Genomic DNA, 21,514 nt, shown 5'->3' with positions numbered 1-21,514 from the left:
CATTCTGCTCTCTGCCTGGTGGGCCCTGTGATGCTTCTTGCTGGGCTCACTTTGGCCTAAGGGAGAGTGTGCAGTGTGGTAAAGGGATCACCAGCTTTCAAAACAAGACCCTGTTGGAATCTTTATAAGTAAACTTAATACCTACAGGCACCCTTCTTCTAAGATTAACTGCACCTGAGGGGATCTACCAAAGCATAAACATGGCCACCTACACTAAACACAGGAACAAAAATATAAAAGTGATATAATAAAAGTAATTATTAAAATAACCTACTATAAAGTTAAGGTTTATGTATCATTTTTAAAGAAGATTTCTAATGGTGTTTGCTTCATATATTTAGCTTTTTAGATATTTGGTACCTACAGATTTGTGACTGTTACATCCTTTTAATAAATGGTGCCTTTATGTTTTGCAACCTTCCTCTTGCCCTGATTAATGCTTTTAATCTTAAATGCTGCTTTGCTAATTATAATTGTATGCTGCTATTCCTCCTTTCCTTTTCTAAAAAAAAATGTATTTTCCTGATATCTGTTTGCCTACTTCTTTCTTTCCAACATTAAAAAAAACCTTTTGTTTTCAGTGAGTTTTGAAAATAGACACATCTACTTTTTTTTTTAATCCAATCTGACAGTCTTTGAAAGATGAATCCAATCCATTCACATTTAACTGAAAACAGATACTTTTGATTTTATTTCTTTCATTTTACCTCATGCATATTATTTATATTATGTTGTTTTCCCTTCCTCCCCCCCCTTTAGTTTTGGTGGGTTGATCAAAGTACTATTAATTGTCTATCTTTTCCTTATTAAATTTAGAGGTTCTATCACATTTCCCCACTCTTCTAGGTATTACTCTCCCATTTTGTTTATTTCTATTGAACCACTTATTTCTCTGCTATCAATATGAAAATAAGGTACCGATCATATCTCTCCATGGAAGTGTTTTATTTTCTTGCTGTCCTCTTTCACCTTTATAATGTTTTCATTTCCTTACTTGTTTCTCAGGTGAAACCTTAAGAAAACTCCCACTTCCCTTCTCTACTGGCTCCTTCCTCCCTTCCCAAGGATTTATGAGATCATTTAATACTTTTAGACTTTTTTAGGTTTTCCCCTGTAGGTTGTTTCTTCTCTTTATATGATCATTGTTTAGCACATATATTACAAATTCCCAGGCATTCTACCATTTTCAATTTAGATTTAAGTGGAAAATTAAGTATATCTAAGTGGAAAATTGTACACACACACACATATGCAGAGAGACAGAGACTCATGTTCATGTTATTTCCTCACCTCTTTGTGCCCTACTGGGGACTCTGTTTTGATTATCTTGTTGTCTTGACATGCTTCCTGAAGCATTACCTTAGACGGAACATGTGGGTGATGTAAATCCTGGATTCCCGCATATTTGCCCACTCCCTCTCTCACCCTGACAGCTGGCTTTCTCAGTGGGGATAGGATTTGGGGTTGGCATCCTCCTCTCTCAGTGCTCTATGGGGGTAATTCTTCTGTCTAGTGCCTCAGTCCTATTTGTGTTGGCCCTTTCCTTTGTATGTAACACAGTTTTTATGTGTGACAGCCTATACATTTTCTTATGCTTGAATTCTGCCTGGATATGCCCAATTGTGTTAAAAAAATTTTTTTCCTCATCAATTATGCCTGGAACTCAGTGAACACTTTAAATTTGTAGACTTGAGTCTTTCTTCAAAAAAGGGAAAATTTCTTCTGTTATTTCCTTAATTAATGCATTCCTACATCTGTTCCCTTTCCCTCCCTTGGAAATTTCATTATTCACATGTTGGGTCTATGCATCTGTCCTCCAAGCCCTTTTTAAAAATTTCTCTTATTTCCATCTCTTTGTGTTTTTACTTTCTATGTTGAGATATGTTTTGCTTGATCATACAGGTCCAAATTCAATCCCGAACAGAAAATAGAAGCTCCTTCTTTTCCATCTGTGGAATTTGTAAAGTTAAAAAAGAAAACAAAACAAGGAAAAACTCTTTGAATTCCAGAGTCTGTTTTTTTTTTAATCTTCATATATTAGAAGCGAATTTCTTTGAACACCATTGTTATTATCATTTTTTAAATCTCATTCAAAAATTAAAGCTATCATCTTTCTTCTCCAGCAGTTCTGGTATATAAGAAGCTGCCAGTTTTAGGCATTCTGCTTGTTTTCGTCTCTCTGGTTGCTGGGTGCTGTAGGTGTATTGTTATTTTCTTTTTCCTATGCATGGGTGGCTCCATTCACCCCTGGGATATTAGCTGGGCAGTTAAGGAGTCTCTTGAATGATGGCAAGGCCAGGTAGAGGCAGTAATCTGTGCTCCATCGAACTGGTGATGGACCTCCTGGCAAGCAGTCAGCCCTTGCTCATGGAAAGTTCAGTGCGTATGTTGCTGCTCAGGAGGTTCTCCTGGACAACTCTGCTCTAAGCAGTGACTCGGGGATTTATGTACCTTCTATCTAGTGGATCTTTAATCACTTGAGACCTTTTCAGGATCTTCTGTGGGATCTAGTAAATACGGTAAATTCTGTACATTTTAGAAAGTGATGAGTGCTATTAAAATAAAGCAGGATAAGGAGTGTGTATGGATGTATTGGGAATATGTATGGGGGCATAATAATGTTTAAATAGGAATGATCAGAGTGGGCTTTATTAGGAAGTTGACATTTGCGAAAAAACGTCAGAGTGTTGACACATGAGGATAACCAGAGCGAGAACATCCGAGGCCAAGGAGACAGCCAGTGCAAAAGCACTAAAGTGAGAACAAGTCTGGAGTCCTTGGGGAGCAGCTGGTGTGGGGGGAGTGCAGTAGGATGAGTATGGAGACTATTAAGAGATGGGGTTAGGGAGGTAATGGAGGGCCTGATCAGTTAAGAGGTTACTGCAATAATCCAGTAAGGGTTGTGGCTAGCTCTGTGGTGGTGGCAGTGGGGCTGGGAGGAGGGAGTGTAGTGTAAAGCAGTCAGACTTTAAATATGACTTGCAGGTAAAGCAAAAAGGAGTTCCTGACTGATTTGAGGGGCATTGTGAAGTAAAGAAAGGGATTAAGGAATTTATTTATTTAAGCAACATTTATGTAGCACTTACTATGTATAGGCATTTGACAAATATTAACTCATTTAATCCTCATAGCACCCTTAAGGGATATTATTATCTCTCTCTCTCTTTTTTTTTTTGCAGTACGTGGGCCTCACTGTTGTGGCCTCTACCGTTGTGGAGCACAGGCTCTGGATGCGCAGGCTCAGTGGCCATGGCTCATGGGCCCAGCCGCTCCGTGGCATGTGGGATCTTCCCGGACCGGGGCACGAACCTGTGTCCCCTGCATCGGCAGGTGGACTCTCAACCACTGCGCCACCAGGGCAGCCCCAGAGCCTATAATCTTAACCATCATTATTCTACCCTTCTTGTGGGGATTCTGACAGTTCCTGAGAATGTCAATTCCAACTGGACCTTAAGCCACTAGGGAAATAATCACAGAATGGGTCTCTGCATCCACTGGGTCCATGAAAGACTTAGGCCAAAATTACATTTATCACCTGACTTCCATAGGTCCCCATTTGGTCTTGTAGGCCACAGTAGCATTTTGGGTTCTTAGGAATGAGCGTCAACTCAGAGCCAGTCTTCAGTAATCCCAGAAAAGTTTGGGTATTTCCATTTCCATAGTGCACAGTCACCCTGGTAAATTACCACATTCCTTTTGGGGAAGACTGAAAGGAAGATTTGTGATACTTGTGGCACTGGGTCCTTCCTCAAAGGGATCTATGACATTTTAGTAGGACCTCTCTTGGGAAAAGAAAAAAAAAGCTCTTACTTTAAGGAAATTAGACACAAATTCAGAGATTTTGGGCTTGAACAAGTGGAAGGAGGGATGTTATTTACTGAGATGAGAAAGATTATGGGTGATCCAAATTTGATGGTGGCAAGGAGATGATGAGTTTGGTTTGGGGCATATTAACTTTGAGATATTTTTTAGACATCCAAATACAGTTACTGAGTAGATGGTTGGATAGATAAGACAAGATTTCAGAGGAGAGGTCCAGCATGGAAGTATAAATCTGGCAGTCATTAACATAGAGATGGTATTTAATGCCATGAGGCACCCTCAAGTGAGGGTGTGGAGAAAAGAGAGAGGTTCAAGAACCAAGCACTGGGCTTGGAGAAGAGGATAAACCAGTAAGAGAGGCAGTGAATGTGTGTCCATGAATTCCAAGTGAAGGAAGTATTTCCAAGAAATTGAATGCTATCAATTGTATCAGATATTGCTGATAATGCCAAGAGGGATGACTGAACATTGACCATTGGATTCAGCAACATGGAGTTCATTAATGAGCTTTTGGGGAGTGGTGGTGGAAAAGCTTAATTAGAGTGTGGTAACAAAATTGGAGGAATAGATAGTGAGTAGTGAGTAGTCAAATCTTTCAAGAAGTTTTGCTAAAAAGGAGAACAGAGAAATGGGCAGCAGCTGAAGGGGGAAGTACAGTCCAGAGAGGACATTTTTATAAGATGAAAAAGAAAAAAACATGTTTACATGTGTTGGAAATGATCCAATAAATAGACAAGGAAAAATTGATGATATAGGACAGAGAAGGGGACTTTCCTGGAGTAATGCATTTGAATAGGTCAAAGGCTGTTTAATTACAAATGTGAATCAAAGCATAAGCTCTAAACCACAGAGATTTACTCTAATTTCCCACTCTTCTTTTTTCCCCTGCTAGGTCTTCATTGTCAAATCTTTGTAAGAGTCATGTGTTCTTATGAGCCACTATGGAGAGGAACCTCCATTCTTAGACTTATGTTTACATCAGTGCAAACCCACTTTATACTTGGAACTTCACAGTATGCACTCTGAGAATGCCATTTACCATGACTTCAGACAGAAGGAGGTGGCTAGGAGGTGACAATCACTGAATTTTAAGACCTAGGGAATATTTGGTTCCATTTCTCATAGCATGTTGCTCATGTCCTCCACCTTCATATATATTAATCTTGCCCCTGAATATGTACATGGTGTTTCACTGGGAGAGACGACAGTTTCTATCTTCCATTTAAAGCACCACTATAGAGCCTTAGGCCAGCTGTTCCCTGATCTTCACTGTGGTCATCTGCCTTTTAGTATCCTTGATGTTCATTCATTTTCTATTTTTTCTATCACATTATCTATTAGTCTACTTTAACTAAATATTACATTGTTAACAATTGTTTAATCCTCTAGTTATTCCACTTAGAAATCAAGACCCTGTCAGGTAGCTTTTGCCTTAAGAACATTAAAAATTGGAAACCTTTAAACACAAATAATTACAAGGTTTAATTCTCTTTTTCCTTTTATTTTTTCCAAAGCAAACATTTCTTTTTCAGTATTATCTGTAATATCAGGCAAAAATAGATTCCTGGTGGACATAAAGTTGAAGTATTCCAACTGTGGCATGATAGTACAATTGTTTGAGTCTTCATGAAAGAGAAAGACTATTAGATTCTGAAAAATCATCTCCCACTGGCTCTTGTCTGCTGTTATTCTGATTATTCAGTCTCTCTGTGAATCTAATTCTTAATTTAGCAGCTTCTAAATTCAAACCATGGTACATTTTGTGCATCTGGCTGAAGTCACTGTGGGCAGAAGCACCACTGTGACCAACTGAGAATCATTTGAGGGAAGTGAGGACAAGGTCACACGGGTCCCTCGTGCTTGCTGTCTGCTTGCCGAGATGCCAGCCTCCTCCTCCAGGTGATTCCCTTGTTGAGGAGGCTTTGTGCCTTCTTTACCTCCTTCTCTGCAGTGCCCAGCACAGTGTCTGCCTAGATATAGAGGCATCCAAGAAATATTTGTCAGATGAATAAATATATTATGTAATTAATAAACTATATAACCTGGTTGTCAATTTCTGCCTGAAAGTAGCTTGTAGTTGAGAAGATGGAAAGGTAATATATTAAGTTTTCAGCTTCACTGTAAATAAACTCTATTGATCATCCACTCCAATTCCACTCTCAACACTTTTACTCAAATTATCTTTTTTTTGAATGTTTAGTGAAAAGCTTCTAGCAGAGACTGTAATCATTTTCTACTCTCTACCAGGACCTGCTTTCTGTGAGTGTGGACTGCTGTCTCTCACTTCAAAGCCTTTGTAGACACCCACCCCTCTGCCTGGGATGTCCTTCCTCTACCCGTCCACCTGAAAAACTCCTGGGCAGAGAGGCTGAGGGTTTTAGCATAAGAAGCTATTGTTGCAACCGGAGGTGTTGGTTTAACCAAAAGTTTTGGTAGGTGGTTTTGATTTCACCTATCTCTTGTGTGATTAGCTACAATTCTTAACTTCCTAGATCTCAGCTATTTCCTTTGTAAAATGTGGGTAAAGCTGATCTCGATGGACTAGTGTGAAGATTTAGTGAGATATTATATAAACATGGCACAATTATAGGCCTTTAGTTAGTGCTCAGTAATGATAGCTTCTATCACCACCACCAGAACCACCATTTTCACCATCATCGTCATCCTTCAACAGTCAGTTCATAGATGCTCTCCTCTGTGAAAGCCTCCTAGACTCTGGGCAGCATTAGCTATTCCCTTTCATGCATCCTTGTAGCACATTATACACCCAGTTCTCATTGCATTATATCGTCTTTGTTCCTTTTCATGTCGGTTCTCTATGGGGCTGAGCTACTTACTGACAGTAACCTTGTCTTATTAGTCATTAGCTCTCTAGTATCTAGCATCTAACACTGGACCTGTCACCTAAGATTGGCTCATTAAATGTGTATTGAATGACTACAGGAATAAACTAAACTTTTACTTAGGCATAAAGTTGGCATTCACCATATATCTGAAAAAGTAACATGAAAATGATAGACCCAAGTCTGGGAGACTGAAGACAAGTGTAACAATAGTTAATATGGAGATTCAGTAGGATCATATCATTTGTAAGCTCTATGTGCAATTATAGTAAATTGGGACTGGTTTAAACATCAATATACAAGGTAAATTTATGTTCATTTATAGCACTTGGAATATTATTTTATTATTTTAAATAATTGCAAAAATTGTAGGTTTTTTTTAACATATTGTTGGATATGTCTTAATTTTTTTTTTTTTGAGATGGTTTTTTGGTCAAGAATGTAATCCCTGATCAAAATATTACCTCTCTGAGAGACTGCAACTGCTTTAAACTTGTTTTATTACAAGGTTTTAAGGCGCTGTTTTTTTTTTTTTTTTTAAGAAAAACGGAGTCTGCTTGACTTTCATTATGTTGAGTCACCATTCAGTAGTTACCAACTCTGCAAAGCTTGAGGTCAAGGAGGCAAGTATGACAGATGCCGTTTTGAATCTCTCTCTCCTTAAGGCACTCTCTGGTCACTCTCAACAACTTCTTCATCTCCTTCTGACCTCTGAAAGGCTAAAAGCTGATACCAGGTGTTGGGGATGGGGGGATGATTGCTCAGCTGATATTTCAGTAATTTCTGTTGTTTTTGTGGGAATTAATTGGAAATATCTAAGTGGTTAGAAGGTTTGACACTCATTCCTGCATTCATTACAGAAACCCAGATTTCTGGGATGCCTGGGCTCAAATTTGCTTGGATAGCATTTCAAAAGAAAACAGAGGTCATCTTGAGCTTTGGAGACCCAAGTGCATGGTGACTTGGGAGGCCATCGATAGAAAGAACATGGGCTTTGGAGTCACGGAGGTTTGCAGATGTAAACTCTGTCACTGCTAGTGTATTCATTTTTCTAAGCCTTCATTTCCTGATCTTGTATCTAGGTAACTATAATATCTACTTGTAAAGGGTTCTGGTGATGAATAAATACGATGATATCCATTAAGTGTCTAGCATAGTTCCTGGCCCATTTATTATTCAATTTCAATATAAAAGGAAGAGGCTGGGGGAAAAAAAGAAAGATGAAAAGGGAACCTATAGATTGAAAGAGACTTAGAGGACACATCAATTAACTGCAATATATGGAGCTTATTGGGGTCCTTATTTGAACGACTGGGAAATATATTGGGAAGTTTAAATGATGAGTAGACATTTGATGATATTAAGGAGTTATTAACTTTTTAAGATGTGATCGTGGTATTGTTATGTTTAAAAAAATAAGTTCCTAGCTTTTAGAAATACATACTTAAATTTTTATGAATAAAACAAAATTTGCTTATAAACACTTCCACAATAAAAGATTGTACCTATACACTGCTCTTTTTAAAATTCAAGCTTGTCTATATAGATACAAATAAAATTTTGCAAGCAAATAAAATATTCCTGCACATGTGCACTGGGATAGATTAAATGCCAGGCAAGGTTCAGGCACATCTGCTCCGTTTCTACTCTCACTGGTATTAATAATCAAGTGGGAAAGAGTAACATTGTGCTGTGATATTTCACTGTAGGTATTTTTGGTGTTTATTTTTAATATCATGAGTGCTTCTTTTCTGACATTATGAAATAAATGCAAGCAACTCTTAGATATTGTAATTCATATTTAAAATAAAAATTACCACTATTCCTCTTTTAAGCCTCTAGATTTGTTTAATTTTAGACTGTCCTAAGATTGCAAGGTGAGCTGTCAACAAATAAATACATTTTCAAAACTACTGGTCTGTGGAAGTCATGATCTTATTGCTTCTGTACAACTAGAACAAAAGAAATAATGTGGATGCTAACTTTGATATAAATACGAATACACTCAAATACAAGATATTGTATTTATCTGTGTATTGATCTCATTGACTGACTATAATAACACGTTATACACTTTGGGGGAAAACTCTCTAGCAGGAGAGAAACAGGCAAAAACAAGGTTTGGTTCCACTGTGAAATGATCTCACTAAGCTATCTTCCTCAGACGTCAAGGATCACTGAGGTGGGAGTCACTCCTGCCTGCCCTCCCGTTCTCACTGACAACCACACCTTATATTTTAGAAAAGTCAGGTTAATGTACACTCTTCTGTGTTTTCTGTGCTGATGTCTCCTAACTCCTCATCGGCATCAGCTTCACGTCCTTTTCTCCAGCCTCAGAGGAACATGATCTCTTTTCATCAGTCTCGTGATTGTTCTACATTTACTGTTCATCTAGGTTTGAAAAAAAATTCTTTTTTTACATTGTGGTAAAATACACATAACATAAAACTTACCATCTTAACCACTTTTGAACGTACAGCTCAGTAGTGTTAAGTATATTCACAGAAGTCTTTTCATCTGGCAAAACTGAAATTCTATACTCATTAAGCAATAACTCCCATATCCTGAAGTAATAGTTCAAACTTACTTTCCTGGCTTTCTTACCTCTTCCTCACCCACTACAATCAAGGTCCTCTTTGTTTACTTTTCTCCAAGGTCTGCTAGCAGACTCTATTTTTTGGTAGCATTTCACATTCCCACTCCTCCCCCCCATCCCCCACCTCCACCACAGTAATAACTCTCCTGGCTTCACTCCTGTCTTACTGAATGCTCCTTCTTTGTCTCTACTGTTAAGTGTTGCTAAATGTTCTATTGCTAAACATTCTCTAAATGTTATTATTTGTTGGGTTCTTTCTGCCCTTGGCTTTTATCCTATTCTACACCCATCTTTGGTAATCTCACTCACCCACTCCCATGACCTCAGTTTTGAAGTTTCCCACATCTATATAAACTCCAACCCAGGCCCCTTGCAAGATTTATTTTATTACTCCTCTGTGCCAGACACTCTTACAACACTACATTTTCAGAGCTGAATAAGAGAGACATGGACAAGCTAAGTAGCTGCAAAAGAAGCTCTGCCTATTATAATGATAAATCATACTTTTTTTTAAACTTATAATCATATTCTAAAGCCATTCATTATTTTCTTGGCTTCTGTGATACCACAGTATCTTTTTAAAACCATATTTACATCTTCTTCTCAGCATTCAGAGCTTGTTTTTGGGTATCCTCCTCTCCTCCCATTACACCATCTCCTTGGTGTCCCACCCAGTCCCAGGGCTTTTGAAACACTACACAGGGGTGACTTTCAAATCTTTATCTACAGCTCTGACCTCTCCTTGGAGCTCCAGACATGTACACCCATTTGCCAACTTGACATCTCTTCTTGGATTCAATAGTTATCTCACATTTAACATGGTCCCATAGAAATTCCCATTTTCCTCTCTCCAATCTGTTCCTTTCTCAACAAATATTTCCAACATCCACACATTGCACATGCCAAACATTCAGCAGTGTTCTTTGATTCCACTTTTCCTCTTGTTCCCCACGTTTAATCTACCACCAAGTCCTTTTTAACTCTACACACACGTCCCAGTTCCCTCTGCTTCTCTCCATCTCTACTGCCATCACCCTAGTCCCCCTGATCCCTCCCATGAGGACGACTGCAATAGCTTGCCAACTTCTTTCTACTTCTGCTCCTGTCCACCTTCCACAAAGAAGCCCATGATCATCTAAAAATATACACCAACCCCTATCACTTGCCTGCCTAAAACCATGCAGTGACTTCCTATGGCACTTAAAATAAAACCAAAGTATGTTGCCTCAGGTCACATGGCCTTTGAAATCTAGTCTGGGTCTACCTATTCGACTTAATCGCTTACCCCTCACCATTTTAACGCTGTTCACTGGCCTTGTTTCCATTTCTTGAGCTGGCTAAACTTTTGACTTCTTAGCACCAGCTGTCCCTTAGCCTGGAATGCTTACCCCCCAATCATAGAATGACTGATTTTTCTTGTCATTCAGATTCTGCTCAGAGAGGTCTTTCTTTCCATGCAATTTCAAGTAGCCATTGACCAGTCTCTCTTATGTCAACCTATTTTCATTTTTGCACAGTGCTTAATGTTATCTTCTGTTTTTCTTGTTTGTCTCTTTACTTGTCTGGTAATTATCTATCTGACTCTACTAGGATGCTCTGTGAGACCAGAGATACTGTCTCTTTGGTTCATTCCCATATTCCTAGAGGTAGACAGTATCTGGTACTTAAAAGGTACTTTAAAAATGTTTGAATGGATGAACAAAATGTCTCCAGACCTCAAACTTTCTAATTCAATCTCTAAACAGCTGCCAAAGTGAGCTCTTCAAACATCTGTCTCACCAAGTCATTCCCTACTTGAAACATTCCAGAGATGCCACATTGCCAAGAGAATACAATCCAAACTGCTCAGTACAGCACACAAGACACCACAAAATCTGGTCTCTCCTTGCCTCTCCCATCTCATTTCTTACTGAACCTCACTCTGCCCAGTGACCTGCAAGACGCCTAATGACCAGCATGTCCAAGATGTCATGCTCTTTCACGTTCCTGGGTCTTTGATCCACTTTTTCAAGTCTGGACTGTCCTTTCTCCCCATTACTCCTCTCACTCCAACCCCCTTATTTACTCAGTTTTTAAGATACAGCTCAGGTCAGGAAGCCATTCTCACCACCCTATTATCCCAGACTCCAATCTTTTCCTCTATCAATTATACTTGCCTCCATAATAGCTGCTTAACTCTTTACTTCTCCTACTTGCTTTCATGTCTGTCTTTCCACTTGGATTACAAACTCCATGAGGGCAGGCATAGTGTTATATATCTTTTCATATTACATACCATAGTGTGTATATAATTCTATTCCCGGATATGACTCATGGTTGGCACTTACACATGTTAGTTGACTGATTCACTGAATATATGGGTCAAATTATATTACTTATCATAAAAATGCAAGAAACTTGAAAATGCTTGATATCACTTGCCATTGGGTTAACAGATGCTACTCATTATGTTGTGTTTACTGTAGCTCAGGCCCCACTGCATGGTAACTTAGATGAGTAAAGATGAATGTTTTCAAACTCTTAAGAAAAATGTGCTTTGGGAGAACATAGTCAGTTTATCACCTAAAACCAATTCTTAGATCATCACAGTGGAAATGAATGGGACTGACAAGAATTTGAAATACTTAAGGAAAAGTTGATTAAAGAAGGCTTCATGAATGATTAATTATAAAATTTAATATTTGTGGGAGAGAGTTTTACTGACATTTAAATAAATGCCAACGAAACAAGCTGCAGTTAAGCACTTGCCATAGCAAATAAAACATCATCAAGGTATTTGCTCTGAATCACAATTATATAAAAATGGAATGTGCAACTGAAATAAATGTTCATTTATTAGGTTAGGTGTGACTCATTGGTTAAAGTTTTACATTTTGGACCTTGTTTTTACATGACAATTGCAAGTCTTGCTATGCAAAGGTGAGTGTACTACACCTCCTTTCTCTGGGCTCGCAGCCCATCTTCAGTCTACTGTTTTCTGGTTTCCAATTATCTCTGCTTTAACTGACACCTTTTCATAAAGCCTCTAGTGACCTTCTGATGAACATATCCAATGTCCCAGGTTACTTTAATCTTTGAGGCTTTTAATCCATTGATTCAATTAGTATTTATTTATCATCCACTCTGTGTTAGTGTTAGGCACTGAAGTGACACATGGTAATAAAAAAAAAAAGAAAGGACCCCCCCCTCCAAAAACCAAACAAACAAACGAACAAAAACCCACCCAAGAAAATCCCTAAACACAGACACACACAGGAAACAAAAGATAAAAATAAAAATAAAATCAAACCAAATGACAAAGTAAACAACTAAACAACAGACTAAACTACGAAACAAACTTGGTTCCTGACCTCAAATATTCTATCATCTAGTAAGAAAATAGACATTAAATAAATAGGTACAGAGATAAACATTTAATTAAATTGTGATGAGTGCTATGAACAGTGAAGCACATGATGTTCTGAGAAACAGTAACAGGGTACCCAATTTGAATTGAGGATAAAGGCAGAACCTCTGAGGAAGAGACTTGAAGGAGGAGAAGGGAGAAAAAGTCCAAATGGAGAGAGGAAAATAAATAATAGCTTGGAAAATATGTTTGGTTGGCTAACATGTGAAGAATATGAATCCTGTTTGGCTTGATCATTTCCGCAAAGCAGCAGATGAAGAGGAGGAATTGTCAGCTATCACAAATAAACCAAAGAGTTGTGGGGATACATAGGATACAGTCAAAGAGAAAGTATTCTGGAGCCATATTTTAAAGCAGACAAGAGAGAGACTAGCTTGCAACATTTTCTTCATTTTGAGGTAATTCAGAGAAAAAGGAGAGAAAGCCAAATTGCTTAAGCATACATATAAAAAATGTGGAGTGTATTATGCAGATACGCCATCAGAAGAAAGAAAAGAAGTTAGGTACCTGTCAAGACACTGATTCTGCTACATTCCATCCAACATACAAGGGAATTTCTGGGAAGATGTTTTTCCTTCTGACATATAGCAGACCTTCCCTTAATCCTTGATGGTACATAAATGTTGGGCACATCCATGGCCTCAAGGTTGGGGAAGATGAAGTCATTGGCTGAAAATTGTTTTATACGTCTAGGATTGCAAACAATAAGTATGAAAGAGAAACTGATAGGTTTTGCAGAAATGAAACTTCCTTTGTGTGGTTAGTACATGTGATTAAACAAGAACTGCAAAGTGTACTTGCCACCCTGTTTGGGCTTTTCTGGACCTTTGGCACTTTCATTCCTTGTACAGAAATAGGGGAAAAGTCTTTCTCTTTTTAAAAATGAAAAAAAAATTTCCTAAGGCAGTAGTTCTCCACCTTGTCTACACATCAAGATTACCTTGGGTCACTTTGAAAATTCCATGTGCCTTGGAAGCACTTCAGGACCTCCTTATCAGTGTGTCTGGGACGGGTTCAGGGATCAGTAGTTTAAAAATCTTCCCAAGTGATTCTGATGTGCTGCCAAGTTTAAGACCTATTTTAGTAAGTAAGTCTTTGTTTATCTATTCTTTCTTTTTTCTTTTTAAAATAATTCCTTTTCTGAAAATTAAATGAGCATTGAAATAAACCCCAAACTTAAATGATCAGATTTCTTAAAATAAAAAGGAGGAGCTTAGAAACTTCCACTAGAATGTTTGTGATCTTACTGTCCTGCCCTCAACACCCTGCTTTGTAGGTGGTGATGAGTAGCTGGGCCACAGGTCCCCATAGGTGAGTCTGACTTTGGCTGGAGGACTTGTTAGGGTTTTCCAAATATTCTCACTCACCACAACCTCTGTACGACTCCAGATGTCTACAACGGTCCTCTATCTAGTATTCTCTGCCTTTGACAGACCACATGTTCTAACCAGGCCTTCTGAAAATTGGGCCCCTGGAGCCATACCAGCTTCCCCCATCTGCTATTACTTCCCTTCACTTTGCTCTCAGTTTCCTCTAGCAGATGTCAACACATAGGTGTACAACACTTTATCTGCAACCCTTGGGTCCACGTGGGTACTGGAATTCAGCATGTCTTAGACTTTGGAAAGGTAGATTCTGCATTCCACATCTTACATACTTCCCTTAGTGTGGCTGGAGGAGCACCCTGTAATCAGGCACTTGCATGTTTCTTCAGGAAACACAGGACTACTCCTATGAATTGGGATGAGCAATGACTACAAACAGTCTCATGTCTATTCAGTTCAAGTTTTGCCACCAAATGATATTGCTAGAACTTTATGAATAAAAAAACTTTAGGAATGGAGGACCTGTGGTAGCTGCATTATTTAAAACTTGTTTTGCAAGATTGCCTTTTCACTGACTTTACTGGTTTTTCTCATTGCTTATAACAGAAACATTGTAACATGAAGTTAAACAGATTTCCATTGTCAGTTGCTTTGAGTGTTAATACTTTCCATTTGGTCAGCAATGGAAACCTCAGATAACCCCAGATTTTTTTTGTTGGGGGAGAATAAAACTAAAATAGATTAAACAAACAGACCTTTAGAAGCTGTTACCATTGAACCCTTGTGACTCAAGCTCAGAAAATGAAATAGCTGACTTAAACCTTAGGTGGGCCATTTCACCCATGGTCATCTTAGTAACTCTCTTCAGCCTTCAGATGTCTTTCTCCACTCTAATTTTACATTATTTAGTCTTCATAGTTGTATTAGCGGAATTTCTGTTATATTGGCCTTCCTCATATCTGTCAGGACTTGGGGCTGGGGGTGTCAGGGCGGCGGGAGGTGGGCATGTTGTGGAGACTGAACTGTTAAATATCATGTGACCTCGTCGTTTTCACAGGCTGGTAAGGCCCAAGAGAACTCTGAGTTATGTGTATCTATTTCCCTATTAGATTAGCTACTCTTTTTTTTTTTTTTTTTTGCGGTACGTGGGCCTCTCACTGTTGTGGCTTCTCCCGTTGTGGAGCACAGGGTCTGGACGTGCAGGCTCAGTGGCCATGGCTCACAGGCCCAGCCGCTCTGCAGCATGTGGGATCCTCCCGGACCTGGGCACGAACCTACGTCCCATGCATCGGCAGGCAGACTCTCAACCACTGCACCACCAGGGAAGCCCCTAGCTACTCTTTAAGAGCAGATTTTCTTCCCTGTGTGCCCCTTAGATCATGTGGTATAGTTCATGGGTGGTTTAAAAAATCCTATTGTTTTCTTAATAATAGTTGATAGTACAATTTCTTTTGGAAATAAGTGGTCTTAAAAGAAGAAAATACCTTGGAGCATTTGGGTATGAAAAAATAGGCCCACCGTAGGATTCAGAGTGTGGGGCAGAACAAATGGAGGCTAGAATTACTTTGCATTAAAAAAAAAATTGATGGTGGTAGGAGGGGACAGTTAGGAGAGAGAATGGCTGAGCAACATGGAAAATAAGCCAAAAGACTCTCTAGAACAGAATGACTATTAATTCCAGTTGTGATGAGTCTGCAGTGCAAACCCCATCTATTTCTTAATTTCTCTAAACTTTTTGTAACATCTGCTACACAAAGGCTTTGTGTGCATAATTTTGTTTGTGTGTGTGTGTATGTAAAACTAAGAAAGGTAGCTGAAAAACCCATGCAGTAACGAGCAAGTTGCAAGATACCAAGTGGAGAACAAGAAGTCAGCTGAAGCAGGAGACAGTTATGAGAACATAAGTCCCCCAGGAATGTACAGAAATCTTGGACAGGGACTTGGACTTTCAACATGAGGTATGCTGGAGACCATTCTTGTCTAGATTTTAAGAGTCAATTTGACCCTGGATGTCATCTAAATTAAGTAATAAATGCTCTACAAAGGTTACAAATGACATTACAAAATGATAAACACTGGACTTAGTAGAATGTTACAATTATCTGTAAAATGCAAAGAGTCCTGGAGAAGAAATTAGAAGTCCTGGGTTTGAATTCTTTTTTTTTTTTCTTCAACTCCCAGCATCTTTATTTTTCCTAGAATCTAGATACAATGAACTCTAGCAGGGCAGTTATTACTATTTAAGCCTTACACTTTAGATTCTTTAAACTACTTCAAAATTTGTAAATCTGAGAATGCACATTCCAATAACCGCAAAACTAAAATTTGAGATTATACCAAAAAATTTACTCAATGTTGATGTGACTACACAAAATTTTGTGTGCAACACATGGACTTTAGTATTGCAGAATTTGGCCTTTTTTTAAAATTGAAGTATAGTTGATTTACAATGTTGCAATTGTTTCAGGTGTACAGCAAAGTGATTCAGTTATATATGCATACATATATCTATTCTTTTTCAGATTCTTTTCCATTATAGGTTATCATAAGATATCGAATACAGTTTCCTGTCCTATACAGTAAATCCTTGTTGTTTATCTATTTTATATATTGTAGTGTGTATCTGTTCATTTCAAACCCCTAATTTATCTCTCCCCCTCCCCCTTCCCCTTCAGTAACCATAACATTTTTCTATGTGTGTGAGTCTATTTTTGTTTTGTAAATAAGTTCATTTGTATCATTTTTTTTAAGATTCCACATATAAGTGATATCATATGATATTGGTCTTTGTCAGACTGACTTCACTTAGTATGATAACTTCTAGGTCCAGCCATGTTGCTGCAAATGTTAATATTTCATTCTTTTTAATGGCTGAATAATATTCCATTGTATATATATATACCCCATCTTCTTTATCCATTCATCTGTCAATGGGCATTTAGGTTCCTTCCATGTCTTGGCTATTGTAAATAATGCTGCTGTGAGAATTGGGGTGCATCTATCTTTTCAAATTAGAATTTTCATCTTTTCTGGATATATGAATTTGGCCTTCTTACAAGAACTTAGCTATAAACAAAAATACTTTTTGCTTGTCTGTCCTAACCTATGAAGGGTTGCAACCAACAGACTCCCTCCCACAGCTTTTCACTGTGTCCCTAAAAAACATAGAAGATTCTTCCTCTTAGACAAGGGGGAAGAAATCCAAAATTCTGACCCAGAAAAAAATGTTAACCCAGAATTATCAAATTTTGGTTTCGGCAGATAAAACACCAAAAATAGATTATAGGAAACGCTTACTTAAATCTTTTACCTAAGTAGTACTATAGGAATTTACAGTCTTGACCAGAAGAGGACACAGGTTTCTCATTAAACTTTATTTTAATGGGTCTCAAAATTCTGTGACAGATTTTTGGTCAAATTGTTTCTATTAAAAATTACTGATTTGGGGCTTCCCTGGTGGAACAGTGGTTGAGAGTCCGCCTGCCGATGCAGAGGACACGGGTTCGTGCCCCGGTCCGGGAGGATCTCACATGCTGTGGAGTGGCTGGGCCTGTGAGCCATGGCCGCTGAGCCTGCACGTCCAAAGCCTGTGCTCCGCAACGGGAGAGGCCACAACAGTGAGAGGCCTGCGTATCACCAAAAAAAAAAAAAAAAAAAAAAAAAAAAAAATTTACTGATTTTAAAAACTAATAACTTAAAACTGTCGTATGCACACAAAAACAAGTGGTTCACAACACATTTTCCTTTTTTTCTGAAAGTTTTACGATGCATTATCATTAACCAGTTTTTTACCGTTAAACTTAAATGGACAACAGAAACAAACAGTCCTGAGAATGTTCTTCCACAACTGATTAAAAATGGGGTGTCAGGTATTAGGGGTATTATTCACTTAACCTTCTGAACTTTCTGGGTCATCCACTGTTTTGATGGCACCCAAGACATGTCTGTTTCATGTCACAAACAGCAAAATGACCCTGAGGAGGATTGTCAGAAAAGTGCTCAAAATACATGAGCTTTCCAGCAACCATATGAACCATGCCAGCATCACCAGCTTTACAGAATTGGGAGCCATCTTCCAGCTTCTTCCCAGAATAGCAGTCAACATTCCTCTTCAGCCCAGCAAACTTGCAAGCAACATGAACTATTTGATAATCCTGCACAAGTGCATAGCCAGCACTGATTTGGCCTGGATGGTACAGGATAATCACCTGAGCTGTGAAGGCAGCTGCTTCCATTGGTAGGTCATTTATTTATTTATTTATTTTTGGCTGTGCTGGGTCTTGGTCGTTGTGTGCAGGCTTTCTCTAGTTGCAGAGAGTGGGGGCTACTCTTTGTTGCGGTGAGTGGGCTTCTCATTGTGGTGGCTTCTCTGGCTGCGGAGCACGGGCTCTAGGCACATGGGCTTCAGCAGTTGTGGCATGTGGGTTCAATAGTTGTGGCTTGTGGGCTCTAGAGACCAGGCTCAGTAGTTGTGGTGCATGGGCTTAGTTACTCTGCGGCATGTGGGATCTTCCAGGACCAGGGATTGAACCCGTGTCCCCTGCATTGGCAGACAGATTCTTAACCACTGTGCAACCAGGGAAGTCCCTGGTGGGTCATTTTTGCTGTCACCAGCCACAGTGTCACAGCAAACATCACTGACAGAAATGTTCTTGACATTGAGGCCCACCTTGTCCCAAGATAGAGCTTCACTAAAAGCTTTAGGATGCATTTCAACAGACTTGACTTCAATTGTAATGGTGACTAGAGCAAAGGTGACCATTATGCTGGGTTTGAGAACACCAGTCTCCACAGGGACAGTGACAATACTACCAATTTTGTAGACACCCTGCAGGGGCAGACCCAAGGGTTTGTCAGTTGGAAGACTTGGTGGCAGGATGCAATCCAGAGCTTCAAGCATGGTGGTTTCACTGGCATTGATTGCCATCTTTATGAGTGACTTTCCATCCTTTGAGTCAAAACATGTTTGTACTTGGCTGCAGCATGTTGTCACCATTCCAACCAGAAACTGGCACAAATGCCACTGTGTTGGGGTTGTAGCCAATTTTCTTAATGTAAATGCTGACTTTCTTAATGATTTCCTCATATCTCTTCTGGCTGCCGGGTGGCTCAGTGGAACCCATTTTAACACCAACAGTTAGTTGTCTCACCCACAGTCTATAAGTCAGAAGTACATGCTCACAGGTCTGCTCATTCTTGGAGATCCCTGCTTCAACTTCACCAATGCCAGCAGCAGCAGTCAGCACAGCACAGTCAACCTAGGGTGTGCCTATAGGCATGTTTTGGGTAGTCTCTGTGTCCTGGGGCATCAATGATACTACCTGCTGGTCTTGAATTTCTACAGGGGGATATCAGTGGTGATACCAAGCCTATGTTCAGCTTTCAGTTTGCCCAATACCCAGGCATACTTGAAGGAGTCCTTTCTCATATCAGCAGCCTCATTCTCAAGTTTTTTCTTTGGTTCTTTTGTTGATCCCACCACATTTGTAGACCAGATGGCCAGTGGTGGTAGACTTGCTCTAATCTATGTGTCTGGTGACAACAATATTGATATGAATCATTTTCTTTCCCATTTTGGCTTAGATTTAGTTGTGATACTTGTGATCTGGTGGTAAATCTGTTGTGAAAAAGTAGGTTTGAATTCTGTGGCATTAAGTAATGATGTGACTTTGGGAAGATGCTTAATTACTCTGAGCTGCAGTTTTCTTACCTGTCAAAGGATAGAAGAAATTAATTATTGGTTCTTTTATCTGTAAAATGGCTCCAATGGTAACTAAGATGCCTTAGGAAGGAGCACAGAATTTGGAATCAGAAGAAATATACCTATGTTTGCATCCTGCTCCTGCCACTCTCTGGCTGTGTGACCTTCAGTTAGCTACTTAAATTCCTAAGCCTTGGTTTCTTCATCTATAAAGTAGTAATAATAACACCTATGCCTCAGATGGCTCTGAAAGGATTAAATATTTTGGCCTAGGTAGAGATGCTTGATAAATATTAGGCCCATCTCTTTCAGATTTAAATTCAATTTCTTTGCTCAGTTTCCTTCTTCATGGCCATGAAAGAGAAAAATTTCTGGCTCTGTTTTGCAGGATGGCCCAACTTCATACCAACTCACCTCTGTGGAACAGAAAAGGAAATAATGTTAATTCATCTTTGCACTTGTCAATTATATGGAATTTAACAGCAATATTCAAATCTGTATGCTGCTATGGTTACTGGTATAGTGTATTAAGTATTACCCGAGAAAGCTCTATTTAAGAATGGCATCCAGAGAGGTGGTAAATTTTGCCTACAGATTCTTTCACTACTATGTAGCTTCTATATCTGCTGTAAAGATAATATTTTCCCTGTGTCAGTTCGAAGTCCCAAGTCTCTTTGTATTAATAATCCTGGAAGACACAGTGATAGTGGAACTCTTGTTCACTTTTATTTTCCCCTGGGAATAATTGGAGGCTGTAGCCATCACCCACCTCACTCCTAACCCCAATAAGCTAGGAGTAACTCCATTTAGGTTTATAGCAAAAGGGTGCCCACAGCAAAGAAGGTATGAAACCCTCAGTTTTCCTATGCAAATGGGAAGTCCATTTCTTGATCTGGACCTTGTCCTAACGTTTCTTCTCACTAAATACCCAACCATCATAAGGATGCCTTGGACAAAACTTTATCTCACTAAATACTGCTTTTGCAGTATTGTTGAATAACAGCAAGAGCAAGGGCACAAGTCTGTCTGTTCATATTTCTTGGGTGCCTACACTTTCTGTCTCCCTAGGATCCTAGTATCATGAAAGGGGAAAGGGAGCTTTTCCCAATACCTAAGAAGTGTTGATGGGCTACTTTTTCTGTCCTAAATCTTGTATTTCCTATTGGACTTATGATGTATCAATTTCACCCACAGTGTGTATCTGAGCTTTACCTACCAAAGAAAGTTAGATTTAGGGGAGTGGGTCTGAGAATGGGTGGAAAGTGATGTACAAGTATATTATTCTTAATTTTGGTTCACATTTTCAACTGTTATCTTAATGGGAGGAGTATATACTGCATTGACCCAACCCCTTTATAATCACTCTTAGGTTGAAATGATAGTGCTAAGCTGATGAAGAATTTCCAAATGATTATTGTATTTCAGAAGATGCTCTTCTAGGCATTGTGTTAATATGTGCTGCCTATATTTCTGACCTAATATTTATTTTTATTTGTATGGCCCATAATCTTTCTGTGATAAGTATTAACGATTCTAAATTCTAAATTCCTAAAAGAGATGAGCAGATTATGAAAGTTTCTCTACCATGTTGTCATTAAGATGGTAATGGAGTACAAAGATTGTTGGTACTGATCCAATTTATTTTGCCTTGGAAATACACAATGCCCTAAATTATAAATATACCTTAAACTGAGAGGTTCAGTGCTTCAGTGTAGATATAACATCGACACTATGTCTTAGATTTTTTAAAAACATCTTTATTGGAGTATAATTGCTTTAAAATGGTGTCTTAGTCTCTGTTTTATAACAAAGTGAATCAGC

General features: G+C 38.8%; 1 pseudogene across 1 annotated transcript; it reads right to left on the bottom strand.

The window, feature by feature from the left end:
- Nucleotides 1–17,903: 17,903 nt before the first annotated feature.
- On the bottom strand, nucleotides 17,904–19,565 carry LOC309808946 (elongation factor 1-alpha 1-like; annotated as a pseudogene). Its single transcript has 2 exons — nucleotides 18,547–19,565; nucleotides 17,904–18,178 (listed from the first exon to the last, which is right to left on the bottom strand). The product of its transcript is annotated as an elongation factor 1-alpha 1-like (transcript).
- Between the last annotated feature and the right edge of the window lie 1,949 nt (nucleotides 19,566–21,514).

The sequence above is a fragment of the Mesoplodon mirus genome, assembly GCF_964341445.2.
Source record: "Mesoplodon mirus genome assembly, chromosome: 7".
In the NCBI taxonomy this organism is placed as follows: Eukaryota; Metazoa; Chordata; class Mammalia; order Artiodactyla; family Ziphiidae; genus Mesoplodon; species Mesoplodon mirus.
The sequence above is the reverse complement of the archived record's forward strand: the minus strand, read 5'-3'. Positions and strand labels throughout refer to the sequence as shown.